This window comes from Pyrus communis, chromosome 13 (genome assembly GCF_963583255.1).
Source record: "Pyrus communis chromosome 13, drPyrComm1.1, whole genome shotgun sequence".
Classification (NCBI taxonomy): Eukaryota; Viridiplantae; Streptophyta; class Magnoliopsida; order Rosales; family Rosaceae; genus Pyrus; species Pyrus communis.
The window spans coordinates 12839901-12853671 of NC_084815.1; the positions used below are offsets into that span (position 1 = coordinate 12839901).

At 37.6% G+C, this 13771-nt stretch overlaps 1 non-coding gene across 1 annotated transcript; it reads right to left on the reverse strand.

Moving 5' to 3' along the window:
• Nucleotides 1–1839: 1839 nt before the first annotated feature.
• LOC137714039 (small nucleolar RNA R71) lies at nt 1840–1947 on the reverse strand. Its single transcript, XR_011065380.1, has one exon. It is a non-coding gene; the product is annotated as a small nucleolar RNA R71 (small nucleolar RNA).
• Between the last annotated feature and the right edge of the window lie 11824 nt (nt 1948–13771).

Sequence of the window (13771 nt, forward strand, 5' to 3'; positions counted from 1 at the left end):
AATACTGCTTTTTTTTTTTTTTTTCAAAAGCACTTTTACAAAAAAGTTTACCAAACACTCTGCTGCTTTATTTCACAGCTACGTATTCTCACTGCAGAAGCAGTTTTTTTCAAAGCACAACAATTCCAAACCAACCCTTATTCTAAGACCTTTTACTAGGAAGATTTTAATTAGAGTAGTATAAATAAGCCTTTGGGCAGACCTAGGGTTTCTCTCATACGTATGCAATTTTTGGGAGAAGACTTTGGGCAAAGCTTAGAGATTTCAAGACTTATACTTTCAAGGTGTTTTCATTCTTTTTCTAGTTTAATAAAACTCTTTCGATTTTAATTATGAATATACGTAACTAATTTTCTTTTGCTAGGGCGATGCCTTGAGTCTTAGCATGAATATTTAGTTTTTATTTAATTACTTATGATATTATTCATGCATTCTTTGAATTATTAATCATTGTGCTTTAAACTGTTTTTGTGTCTTAATGATTCACGACCATTAGGATGTTTAGATAAGTAATTGAATGCAATTCGGTCAGAATGCCATCGGAGAATTCAGTATTGTTTCCTGTGATTGATAGTCATAATTTCACCTAGGGCGTATGCCACGTCTTAGGGGTTGCATGGTTTTTCAAGGGGTTTTCACAAAGCATAATGAGTCATGCATGTTTATATTTGATCTTAATGTCACGGACAGATTGCATGTTTGATATACGTTCCAGCTTGAATGCCACAAGTAGAATATATTTTAGAAAAACCTAATATTCAAAGTTGCATGGATAATTCATAAGTAATTAGTAAATCTATATAGGATTGTTAAGGGGATGGTGGAACCCTAGTGCTTTTCCAAATTTGTTTCTCAAAACCTTTTCTCTTTGATTTGTTTCCTTTCTAATTGGTTATTAGTTGTTTTTTCCTAAATTACTTTTATTAAAATTCGTTTTTATTACTTTTAAATTCAAAATCAACCTTTTCCAATATTTATTTTCAAATAATTAACTTAGATTAGGGTTTTTCATTAATTTTTTTAAATAATCCTTGCGAAAAACGACATTACTTAAGCTGTTTATACTACAACTACCTTGTTCTCTTGCAAGTATTTCGTGTGATTTTAACCTCTTTGCGCAGGTAACTAAAAATCCCATCAAGAAATTGGCGCCGTCGTCGAGGATTGTTTTTAAACAATTTGTGTTAATCATAATTCTTCGTTAATTATTGCTGTCAATAATTATATATTAAAAATTTATTAATTTAAATTTCGATTTTTTACAGATCACACAATCTAGGCAGATCCGGTACATGGTATGCAACAGATCTCAAAATCAGCAGCTCGTAGAATTCAATCCAGAACTGGAATGCACTTTATGACAAAGGTGCAAGGAGTAGTTTTTAGTGTGGGAACCGTCATTGGAGGGAACTTTTATGAAAAATCTGTTTTCTGGGGTTTTGGACAGCAAAGATACCATGACTTTCGCCATACCAACTGCTGCATGACCATTGAGGGATACATTAGCAACCCATGCTAATGAATTACAAAGCTGCATTGTATATCCAGACGAGGAAGGCGACGTGTTCGAAATAAGACATCACATGTTGGAGACTTTGCCTACTTTTCATGGATTAGCTCATGAGGACCCTAATATGCATATCACAGAGTTTAATGGGGTGCATAAATATTATAGTGAAGGGGTTTACTGAAGAGTCACTCAAACTTCGTATTTTTCTTTATTCTTTGAAGGACAAGGCAAGAACATGGTTGCTTACCCTACCATCTGCTAGTATCACTTCTTAGGCACAAATGAGTGACAAATTTCTTAACAAATATTATCTTGCTTCTAAAACTCTTGATATGAGGACTCAAATTTTATCTTTTGCACAAAAGCCTAATGAAGAGTTTCACGAGGCACAGAAGCGTTTTAAGGAGTTATTCAGAAAGTGTCCCCACGCAGGCATTGATGGAGACACACGGATGGGCATATTTTTTAGAGGATTAAATTCAAACACCAAGAATCATGTTCATGCTTCTTCAGGAGGTTCTTATTCAACTAAATATGCCCAGGAGGCTGATCAATTGTTTGACAACATGGCATTTGAATCTCAACAATAGGCAGGGGATCAACCACAAAATAAGGGCATTTTTTAAATGTCCATAGGTCTCCACATGTATTTGCTCAAATTGAAAAGATTGAGAAAAAAATAGAAATTTTTGATGCAAAATTTAACATGATCCTATAGAAAATTGCAGCACCAGTTCAGCAGGTTGCTATCTAGCAACCTACAGCAGCATGTTGTGCAATTTGCAACCAACCCACACATGATTTATAGGTTGTCCACAAAAAAATGCATAACCACATTTTGTGGCAGAGCAAGTTAATGCATTCAGCAATTATCCAAGGCAAAGAAATGATGTTTATTCAAATTTTTATAATTCGGGTTGGAGAGAACACCCAAATTTAAAATGGGGTGGTGAGCAGCAAGTTAAACCACCATTCCCACCACTAGTCCAACAACTTGCCACACTAGCCAAAGCTTTGTGGGAAATTGCAATTGACAAGTTAGCAGATGTCACTCCCATCAGTTTTGAGCAAAGCAACCAGAACCTGCAAAAGATATAGCAAACAATGAATCAAAACATGTAGAATATGCAAGCTTCCATAACTAATTTGGAGAGACAATTTGGGCAGCTAGCAGGTAATATTACAGAAAGGGAAAAAGGGAAGTTTCCTAGTCAAACAGTGCCTAATCCAAGGGGTACAGCATGCAGTGAGAACTTTACACAGTGGAAAAAGTTACGACAATCGTGACAAAGGAAATTTTGAAAATAGGGACAAAGCTATAGAAATTGCAGAAAAAGATGCAGAAACTGTCTCTAGACAGATTTCAAACAACTCAGAATCTGCCTTTGCCCAAAAATCAGACGTGTTTATGATCCTCCTCTTCCCTATCCCGAAAGGTTACAACCAAAGCTCAAAGATCAACAATTAAGAGATTTCATGCAAACATTAGCCAATGTTCAGATTAATTTACCATTGTTGGATGCTATTAAGAAGATTCCATCTTATGCCAAATTTTTGAAAGACGTATGCACACAGAAGAAAAAGCTCGTGGACTTCGAAAAAGTGATTCTCACTGAACAATGTAGTGCTGCTTTACTGCACAAACTGCCCCCTAAAAAGAAAGATCTAGGGAGTTTCATTATTTCTTGCACTATTGGAAATTCTGATTTTAAGCGTGCTTTAATTGATTTAGGTGCTAGTATTAATTTAATGCCCTATTCTGTTTTTTAGCAACTAGGTCAAGGAGAGCTAAATCCTACTTCAATTATCCTACAATTAGCTAATCGATCAGTTGCATATCCAAGGGGCATCATTGAAGATTTGATCATCAAAGTTGACAATCTCTATTTGCCAGCAGATTTTGTTGTTTTGGACATGGATAAAGATTTACAAACGCCAATTAATTTGGGCTGACCGTTTATGGCAACAATAAGAACATTAATTGATGTGGAAGTGGGGACTTTAACACTAAGGGTCCAAGATCAATTAGTGGGTTTTAATTTGTTTGAAGTAGCCAAACAGCCAGCAGAAAAGCTTGACTGTATGCATGTTTATATGTTGGATGGGTTTGTTCATGCAAATTATGTGGTTTATTCAATACAGGAACATTTGCATCAGGTTTTATATAGGAACTTTGATGCAGAAACACATGATGAAGACATCCTCGAAGTTGTTCAAGCTCTAGATAGCGTGTTGCCTAAATGGAGACATGTTTATGAAAGTTTGGGGAAGCTAAAACAACCATTAAAAGCGTCCAAATTATAGCCACCAAAATTGGAGCTGAAACCTTTGCCTCAACACTTGAAATATATGTATTTAGGGGCTGCCCAGACGTTGCCAGTTATTATTGCAGCAGACTTGACACATTACGAGGAGGAAAAATTGCTTAGAATGTTGCGTAAATATCATAATACATTGGGGTGGACTATTGTAGATGTTAAGGGAATCAGCCCATCTATTTGTATGCACAGAATTATAATGGAAGAAGGTGTTAAACCCACAGTTGATGCTCAAATGCGCCTTAATCCAATCATGAAGAAAGTGGTTCGAACTGAAGTAATGAAACTTCTTGACACAGGTATAATTTATCCAATTTCAGATAGCCAATGGGTAAGTCCTACACAGGTTGTGCCAATTCATACTAGAATTACGATAGTCAGGAATGATAACAATGAGCTGGTTCCTACACATTTAACTACTGGCTGACGCATGTGTGTTGATTATAGGAAGCCTAATTCAGCTACCAAAAAATATCACTTTCCTTTACCTTTTATTGATCAAATGTTGGAGAGATTGGCTGGTCGGGCATTTTATTCTTTCTTATATGGCTACTCCGAGTACAATCAGATTCCAATTGCACCAGAAGATCAGGAGAAAAAAACTTTTACTTGTCCTTTTGGAACATTTGCTTACAGACGGATGCCATTTAGGTTATGTAATGCACCAGCTACTTTTCAACGTTGTATGATGAGTATTTTCTCTGGTTTAGTTGAGCAGATTGTGGAAATATTTATGGATGATTTTTCAGTATTTGGGGATTCATTTGATAAATGCTTGCAGAATTTGTCTTTGGTCCTACAACAGTGTTAAGAGACAAACTTGGTGTTAAATTGGGGAAAATGCCACTTCATGGTTAAGCAAGGTATTGTTCTAGGCCACTTAGTTTCCAACAAGGGAATTGAAGTTGATAAGACCAAGATTGACATTATTGACAAATTGCCACCTCCTACTACAGTGAAGATTGTGAGATCATTTCTTGGGCATGCATGTTTTTATTGACAGTTCATCAAGGATTTCTCCAAGATTAGCCAACCTTTGTGTAATTTATTGGCTAAGGATGTAATTTTTAATTTTAACGCAGATTGTTTGGAGGCATTTAACAAGTTAAAGACACTCCTAACTTCAGCCTCTATTATTGCAGCCCGGATTTGAGCTTACTATTTGAGTTGATGTGTGATGCTTCAGATTATGTAATTGGGGCAGTTTTAGGGCTGCGTAAGGAAAAGTTTCCCCATGTCATTTATTATGCAAGTTGTACTCTAAATGATGCACAGCTCAACTGTGCAACCACAAAGAAGGAATTATTGGCAGTAGTATTTGCTTTAGAGAAGTTTTGGTCTTATTTGGTTGAAGCTAAGGTCATTGTTTATATTGATCATGTTGCCCTTAAATATTTGTTGTCTAAGAAAGATACTAAGCCAAGATTAATTCGTTAGGTTCTTTTGCTTCAAGAATTTGATTTGGAGATTAAAGATAAAATGGGTAGTGAAAATGTGATGGCTGACCATTTATCCAGATTAATTCTTCCAACTACTGCTGAAGAAGATTCTCTCCCACTGAGTGAAAGCTTCCCAAATGAACAACTTTACGCTGTCCACAACAATACCCTGTAGTTTGTTGATTTTGTGAATTATTTGGCAAAATGAGTGTTACTTCTTGATTTTTCTTTTCAACAGAAAAAGAAGTATTTAGCGGATGTTAAACATTATTTTTGGGATGAGCCATATTTATACAAATATTGTCCATATCAGATTATAAGGCGTTGTATTCCTGAAAGTGAGCAGGAAAGTGTGTTGAAATTCGCCCATCACTATGCATGTGCTGGACACTTTGGACCCAAACGGACCACAGAAAAAATATTGCAAAGTGGGTTGTTTTGGCCATAAATTTTCAAAGATGCAAACAATTGGTGCAAGGCTTGTGATAAGTGTCAATGAGTGGTAAATCAATCCAAGAGGAATGAAATGCCACAACAGGGTATTTTGGTTGTTGAATTATTCAATGTTTGGGGCATTGATTTTATGGGACCATTCCCATCATCACATGGCAATCAATATATTTTAGTGGCTATTGAGTATGTTTCTAAGTGGGTCGAGGCAATTTCAACGCCAACAAATCAAGGATCAGTGGTTCTAAAATTCCTCCAAGGGGCTATTTTTCCACGGTTTGGAATCCCTCGAGTTATACTTAGTGATGGGGGAAAGCATTTTATTAATAAACAGTTTGCTACATTGCTTGCAAAATATGGGATAACTCATCATGTTGCCACTCCTTATCATCCACAAACATCAGGGCAGGTTGAAGTTTCAAATAGGGAAATAAAGCATATTTTGGAGAAAACGGTTGGCTCCACTCACAAAGACTGGAGTTTGAAATTAAATGATGCACTTTGGGCCTACGGAACAGCGTTTAAAACACTGATTGGGATGTCCCCGTTTCGGCTCGTGTATGGCAAGGCTTGTCATTTACCTATGGAGCTAGAACATAAGGCATTTTGGGCTATTAAAGAGTTGAATTTTGCTTATGATTCAGCAGCGGAAAAACGTAAGCTGCAGTTCAATGAGCTTGAGGAGCTTATGACAATGCACGCATATACAAAGACGTACAAAATCAAAGCATTTCATGATAGTCAAATTCTCAGAAAATAGTTTCTGCCAGGGCAGAAAATGTTATTATTTAATTCCAGGCTATGGTTATTTCCAGGAAAACTCAAGTCTCGTTGGAACTAGCCATATCGGGTTTCAAAGATCTATCCTTATGGAGTTGTTGACATTACTAATGAGCACAGTGGTAACACATTCAAAGTTAATGGTCATAGGTTAAAACCATGTTTGGAATCACCCTATGATATCGCATGCGAGTTGATGACTTTGAAGGATCTAGCAACTTAATCACTGGGCTTATGTTCTGTCTAGCTACAGATGTTAAATAAAGCGCTTATTGGGAGGCAACCCAATTTTCTAACTTTTTCATTACTTTCTGTCTCTTTTATTTCATCATTTTCAGTCTAGATGCATTTAAATTCCTAGGCTGTCTTTTAGGGTCAACAATAATAATCTTAAAAAAAATAAATATACAAATACAAATACATTAAAAAAAATAAAATAAAATAAAAATTAAAAAAAAGGGTTTTTACTTGTTTAATTTTTAGTTTACAGTTAGTATTTTCTATATTCTATCTTTAATTTCATAACGTGGGTTTTTGCATACAACAAACAAAGCAAACAAGAATTTATGCACAGAGAGATTATTTTAGGTTGGAATCATGCACCCAGCAGCAAGTCTACATTACCATCAACCACATTCCTACATAATGCCGAAATTACATAACTTTTGCAGAAGCATGTATCTAGCCACAAAAGTGTACATCTGACCATGTGTTTTCTGGGATTCAGTTCTATGATATGTGGATGCAGAATAATGAGAACTCACAGATCCACATATCGCAACACTGAACTCCATCATAGTAGCAGATCTACATTTTTGTAACCCAATCTTTGATCCAGATTTGGGGGATATAATGTATACCTCTTTATTTTGCTAAGCGGCCAATTGTTTTGTCCATCAAGCTGCCCTTGATGATCTGGGGTATTTTGCTGCAACAGAACAATTAGGCGTATGAGTTACAGTGGAAATGGTTCGTATATCAACCATTTTTTTGGGATCTATCTCTTTTACATTCAAGGATGCCATTATTTAAGTTTGGGGGTAGTTCTTTCTCTGTCCTTAGTACGATTCAAGTCCAAATGGCCCATACATATGTTCAGGGGTGATCCAAGTTATCATTAACTTTTATTATTGGGACAAGTCATGTTCAAGGTCCATCTTCTTCATCAACATCCCAAATCCAAGTTTTATTTATTTTTCTTAGCATTTACCCGGTCTTCGTTATCCGTTTTGGGTACTATCACAGCATATCACAAGAAAAATGTGTACATACATGCTAAGTAAAATAAGAACCGAGGGATCAGTTTTATACCTGTTGCAGTTACAGGAGCTTGACTGTTAATTTTTCCCTTGTGACTCACTGGATCTGCAGCTTGAGTGTTCATTTCTCTCGGTTATCAACTCCATCCGAGCTACCTACACACAGAGAGCCATACAGTGAGATTTAAACTGACATTGCACAACCACTACTGTTATTGAAAAATGAAAAAAAAAATCGAAAAAAAAAAAAAAAAAGTCTTATTTAAATGTAGTATGTGTGAAATAAAAGGACGAGGAGTAAGGGTCTTTAGTCGAGTCTCCTTAGCTGTGTTGGTTCACTTTACACCAAAGGAAGTTTGTGAATTCTTTTCTAATTGATTATAAATGGCTTAGACTCTATAGTGGGATGAGCTGGAACTTTTGAAAAGATGTTCTGATTTTTAACGTATTTTATGGATTGCAACTTTGAAGGTGAAATTTTTTGTCATTTAGTTTTAGTTAAGTTTATACTTTGTTAGCTTTTATTTTTGTTTTGCTTGAGGACAAGCAAAAAGCTAAGTTTGGGGGTATTTTGACGAGTCAATATTATATTATATATTTTGCCCTATTCTTAGTATAATTTAGTAATTATTTTGGTAGAATTTTCATACTTTGCTTTATATTCTCAATAGGGAAGTGTTATTGGCACTCCAAAAATCTCATTCTACACTCCTCACAAGTGTATTTTTCTTTCCAAATATAGAAAGTTTGGAGTGTAGAACGAGATTTTTGGAGTGCTAATAACAATTCCCTTTCAATATAGGACATTCGACTTCCTCTGGAGCAAAATGTAATCAAACGGACGAAATTTGGAGTGATTCAAATTGGAAGACATTCATGTGTCTCTAGGTTTGTTCGTGTCAAAATTTGGGATTTTTTTACCAAGCGGTTATTTTCTGATGATTTATTAAATAAGCAATGCACGTTTATGGAAAGTGATGTTTCTGGGCTTAAATTGCGTTTTTGGAGCCCAAGATCTTGGATAGGTTTGTGGCCTTCTGGAGAAGTGTTCAAAATAGTCCAAGCTTTAAATCTAGCTATTTTGGGCTAGTTTTGGAGCTCATTTGGGTCAAAACGTGGCTGCGCAGAATTTTGGACGAATTTACCAAGTCAATTTAGGATTATGTTTCCTATTTTATTTCAATTTATTAGGTTTCCTAGTCTTATTCTAAGACCTTTTACTAGGAGGATTTTAATTAGAGTAGTATAAGTAAGCCTTTGGGCAGACCTAGGGTTTCTCTCGTACGTATGCAATTTTTAGGAGAAGACTTTGGGCAAAGCTTAGAGATTTCAAGACTTATACTTTCAAGGTGTTTTCATTCTTTTTTTAGTTTAATAAAACTCTTTTGATTTTAATTATGAATATGCGTAACTAATTTTCTTTTGCTAAGGCGAGGCCTTGAGCCTTAGCATAAATATGTAGTTTTTATTTAATTGCTTATGATATTATTCATGCATGCTTTGAATTATTAATCACTGTGCTTTAAACTATCTTTGTGTCTTAAAATTCGCGACCATTAGGATGTTTAGATAAGTAAGTGGATGCAATTCGATCGGAATGCCACCGGAGAATTGAGTATTGCTTTTTGTGATTGATAGTTGTAATTTCACCTAGGGCGAATGCCACGTCTTAGGGGTTGCATGGTTTTTCAAGGGGTTTTCACAAAGCATAATGAGTCATGCATGTTTATATTTAATCTGAATGCCACAGACGGATTGCATGTTTGATATATGTTCTAGCTTGAATGCCACAAGTAGAATATATTTTAGGAAAACCTAACCTTCAAAGTTGCATGGATAATTCATATGTAATTAGTAAGGGGATGGCAGAACCCTAGTGCTTTTCCAAATTTGTTTCTCAAAACCTTTTCTCTTTGTTTTGTTTCCTTTCTAATTGGTTTGTAAACACGAAAAGTTCCTGAAAACAAGAAACAAGAATACGTGCACAAAATATATTTTGTGTTTAATGATTTTTGGGGTTACAATCTCTTTGTAATTTGATCCTCTGATTCTATCTTCGTAGGGTGTAGGTTTGTGGATGAGTTGTTGATCCAAAGGGTCGTCGGGGCTTGATCTAGGGATGAACAGTTGATGAACGGATCTTCGAGGGCTTTTGGGCTTGATCTTGAAGGTTGATGGATGAGCGGATCTTCAAGGGCTTTTGGGCCTAATCTTGAAAACTGGGTGTATGGATTTCTTCAAGGGGCCGTCGGGGCTTGATCTTGAGGGTTGATGGATGAGCGGATCTTCAAGGGCTTTTGGGCCTAATCTTGAAGACTGATTGGATGTGTGGATTTGTTGAGGTTGTTGATCCAAAGGGTCGTTGGGGCTTGATCTTAGGACGAACGGATGATGAACACTTTCTTCAAGGGGCCGTCGGGGCTTGATCTTGAGTCGGCGGAAGTTCTTCAAGGGCCGTTGGGGCTTGACCTTGAGGGTTGATGGATGAGCGGATCTTCAAGGGCTTTTGGGCCTAATCTTGAAGACTGATTGGATGTGTGGATTTGTTGAGGTTGTTGATCCAAAGGGCCGTTGGGGCTTGATCTTAGGACGAACGGATGATGAACACTTTCTTCAAGGGGCCGTCGGGGCTTGATCTTGAGTCGGTGGAAGTTCTTCAAGGGCCGTCGGGGCTTGACCTTGAAGGAGGATTTGATGAAGAACGAAGAGTGTTTTCTTGATCCTTCAGGATTTGCTTGAGAGCTTTAGAGTTTCAAGGCTTCAAGGTTTTAGTGTGATGTAAATTCCCTTCTTTCTTTCTTCTTCTTCCTTTCCCCCTCCAAAATGAATGCCTTGGCTTCCTATTTATATAATTCCAAAACTTGATTTTTGGATTTAAATAAACAGATGAAATAAATCATTTCTGCCAGGTAATGACACGTGTCCTATTTGATGACTTTTCCAATTTATTTCGATTTTTCGTTGAGTCACACGCTACATGTAAAATTTATGTGACACGTGAGCGTTGAAATTTTAATTATTGGTCAACATTCATTTCACCGAAATTTTGATGTCTACAAATGCCCCCACTTCAAGGCGCGTCGTAGACATGTGCTTGTCACGTGTAGAAGATGCGTTTTGAAGTCCCTTAATGTAGATGTCAACCCAAGGGCCGTCGAGGCTTGATCTTGAGTTCGACTGGAAATTTCTTCAAGGGCCATCGAGGCTTGATCTTGAGTTCGACTGGAAGATTTTCTGGTTTCCTCCAATCGTTGATTTTCCACAAGCTTAATCTTGAACTGGGCTGGAGATTTCTTCAAGGGCCATCGAGGCTTGATCTTGAGTTCGACTGGAAGATTTTCTGGTTTCCCCCAATCGTTGATTTTCCACAGGCTTAGCCTTGAACTTGGCTGGAGATTTCTTCAAGGGCCATCGAGGCTTGATCTTGAGTTCGACTGGAAGATTTTCTGGTTTCCTCCAATCATTGATTTTCCTTTGTGCTACTCTTGAACTGGGCAGCAGGATTCTTTTGGTCTCCCCCGAAGGTCTGAGCTTACTCCTTTTATCTGTTTCTTTGTTCAATCTCTCCAATTCGTATTGAAGAGGGTTAGAGGATAGCTCAGCATATGCAGTTGTTGCTTGTCTCCACATGCTTCAATGCATCATTTTCACTTGCCTTACTTGCTCCCCTTTGCAGAAGTGGTCCCTTCTCTGGAAGTGTATCAACCGTTGAAGATGACTACTCGAGAGCAACGCTAAGTAAGCAACCAAGGAATAGCTTCCAGGCAGTCGGCTCCAGATCGGAAGACTGACTCCAAGTGCCGGCTGATTGCTTCTTTCACTTTGCCATGCAAGTAAGAACAAGGACAAAGGAAAAGACAGGGAAAAAGCATGATATGAGATACCTTTGCTTTCAAAGAAGCAGCGAATGAATCAGCACATATATTTGTTGTGCTTGTCTCCACATGCTTCGATGTATCATTTTCACTTGCCTTACTTGCTCCCTTTGCAGAAGTGGTATTTCCTTATGCAGGTTTGACATCTTCTCTTGTAGTCTTTGTCCTCTGATGCAGGAGTTGAATGCAACCTTTGCATTTAAATGGTGCTTCACTTCTTGGTGGCAACTGGTTTGAGTGGAGGTTCCGACATATTGCTTTCTCTGTCCTTGTCTTGGCAGGTGAGAACAAGGGCAAAGGAAAAGATAGGGAAAAAGCATGATATGAGATACCTTTGCTTTCGCCCTTGATGATATGAGATACCTTTGCTTTTGAAGAAGCGGTGAATGAATCAGCACATGCTTCAATCTATCGTTTCCTCCTGGGTCATCTGTACTCCAGGCATCTGGTATCTTCAAAGGTTGAATAGGTTTTCTCAAAGGAAGAAGAAGAATTGTGTATTTCGAGAGGCTTTGCTGGGAGTGCGCCCTCAGAGGTGAGGAAGAGTTGGGCATTTTCTTCAGGTCTGCCTTGCCATAAGAGACGAAGGTCGACACATATAGGGATTTCTTAATAGCAAATGGTGGTACCGTTCTTTTACCATTGTCGACAAACGTCTCTTCGATATCTGAACAACGCCTCTTCGATTTTTGAACGACGCCTCTTCGATTTCTGAACGAGCGCCACTTTTGACAAAGTTGCACGCATTTTCTGAAAAGCAGAGAAAGCGTCGCCGAACTTTGCGCTTGTCGGCTAAAGACGTGTAGTTGCGATGATGGCCTCCACGTGTTCTCGACTTTGTCAGATATCTTTTGACAAAGTTGAACGCGTTTTCTGAAAAGCCACGAACGCGTCGCCGAACTTCACGCAGGAAAATCCGGATTTTTGAATCGGTGGTCGTGTCGCTTGGCTTTTTACAGAGGTATCGATCACTCCAACCTACACACTCTGAAAATTGCCCATTCTTGAAAATCGTCTCCGGCCTTTTGAGAATTATCTTCATCCACCCATTCTCTCTGAACACCTTTGAAAAAATGACTAACTCATCGAACCTTTGCTTAGATTTGAGTCTCAGCAGCGATCCGGTTGCACCCGGTCAAGGTAATGTATGGCGCCCTTCTTTTTTATCTTCTAACGGTCCTCTTACAGGTGAAGACTCCGTGATGCAGGACGCCACAACAGCTACAATAGTAGCTAGGAACCTCCTCACTCCAAAAGATAGTAGGCTGCTGTCAGGACAGTCCGATGAGTTGGCCGTTCAAGAGTCCCTCGCTCTCAGCATTCAGTGTGCAGGCTCTGTGTCCAACATGGGCCAACGCCTACTTGCTCGCTCCCATCAGGTTGAATCGTTGATGGCAGAGGTGGAAAGTCTCAAGCAAGAGATCAAGCAGCTGAAGTATGAGAATAGAAGTTTGCACGTGCTTGCAAACAACTATTCGACGGGCATGAAGAGGAAGCTTGATGAGCTGCAAGAGTCTGAAGGTCGGATTCAAAGTGACCGTCAAAGGTTTTCATCTTTCCTCCAGAGGCACATTTTTCCTGGGTCTTCCAGCGTTTGGCCAAGTATTGAGGCCTCGAATGCTCTATCTTCGATGCCTCCCGCTCCTGGAGTTTTGCCACGTAGTGGGGCTTCACGTGAACAACCTTTGTGAAAGCTCCATCTTTTTTTTTTTTTTTTTTTTTTTTTGTACACACTTGTAATTTCTTGGAGATTAATGGACATGCTTTATTTTATTCAGTGTATTGTGCTAAATACAGATAAAACATATACATCACCGTCCATCATCATTCCTTTTTTTATTTTATTTTATTTTATTTTTTATATTTTTTTTTTTACTTTTCTTTGCTTTCGGTGGCACTGATCCACCATTCATTTATATATATATATATATATATATATATGTATTTCAGATGGTGCCAGAAGCGTCATCATTGTTTTTTTCTTTCTTTTTATTATATATATATATATATATATATTTTTTTTTTTTCTTTTTGCACATGGTTCCAGAAGCACCATCATTGTTTTTATTATATATATATATATATATATATATATATATATATATATATATATATATTTTTTTTTTTTTTTTTTTGGGAT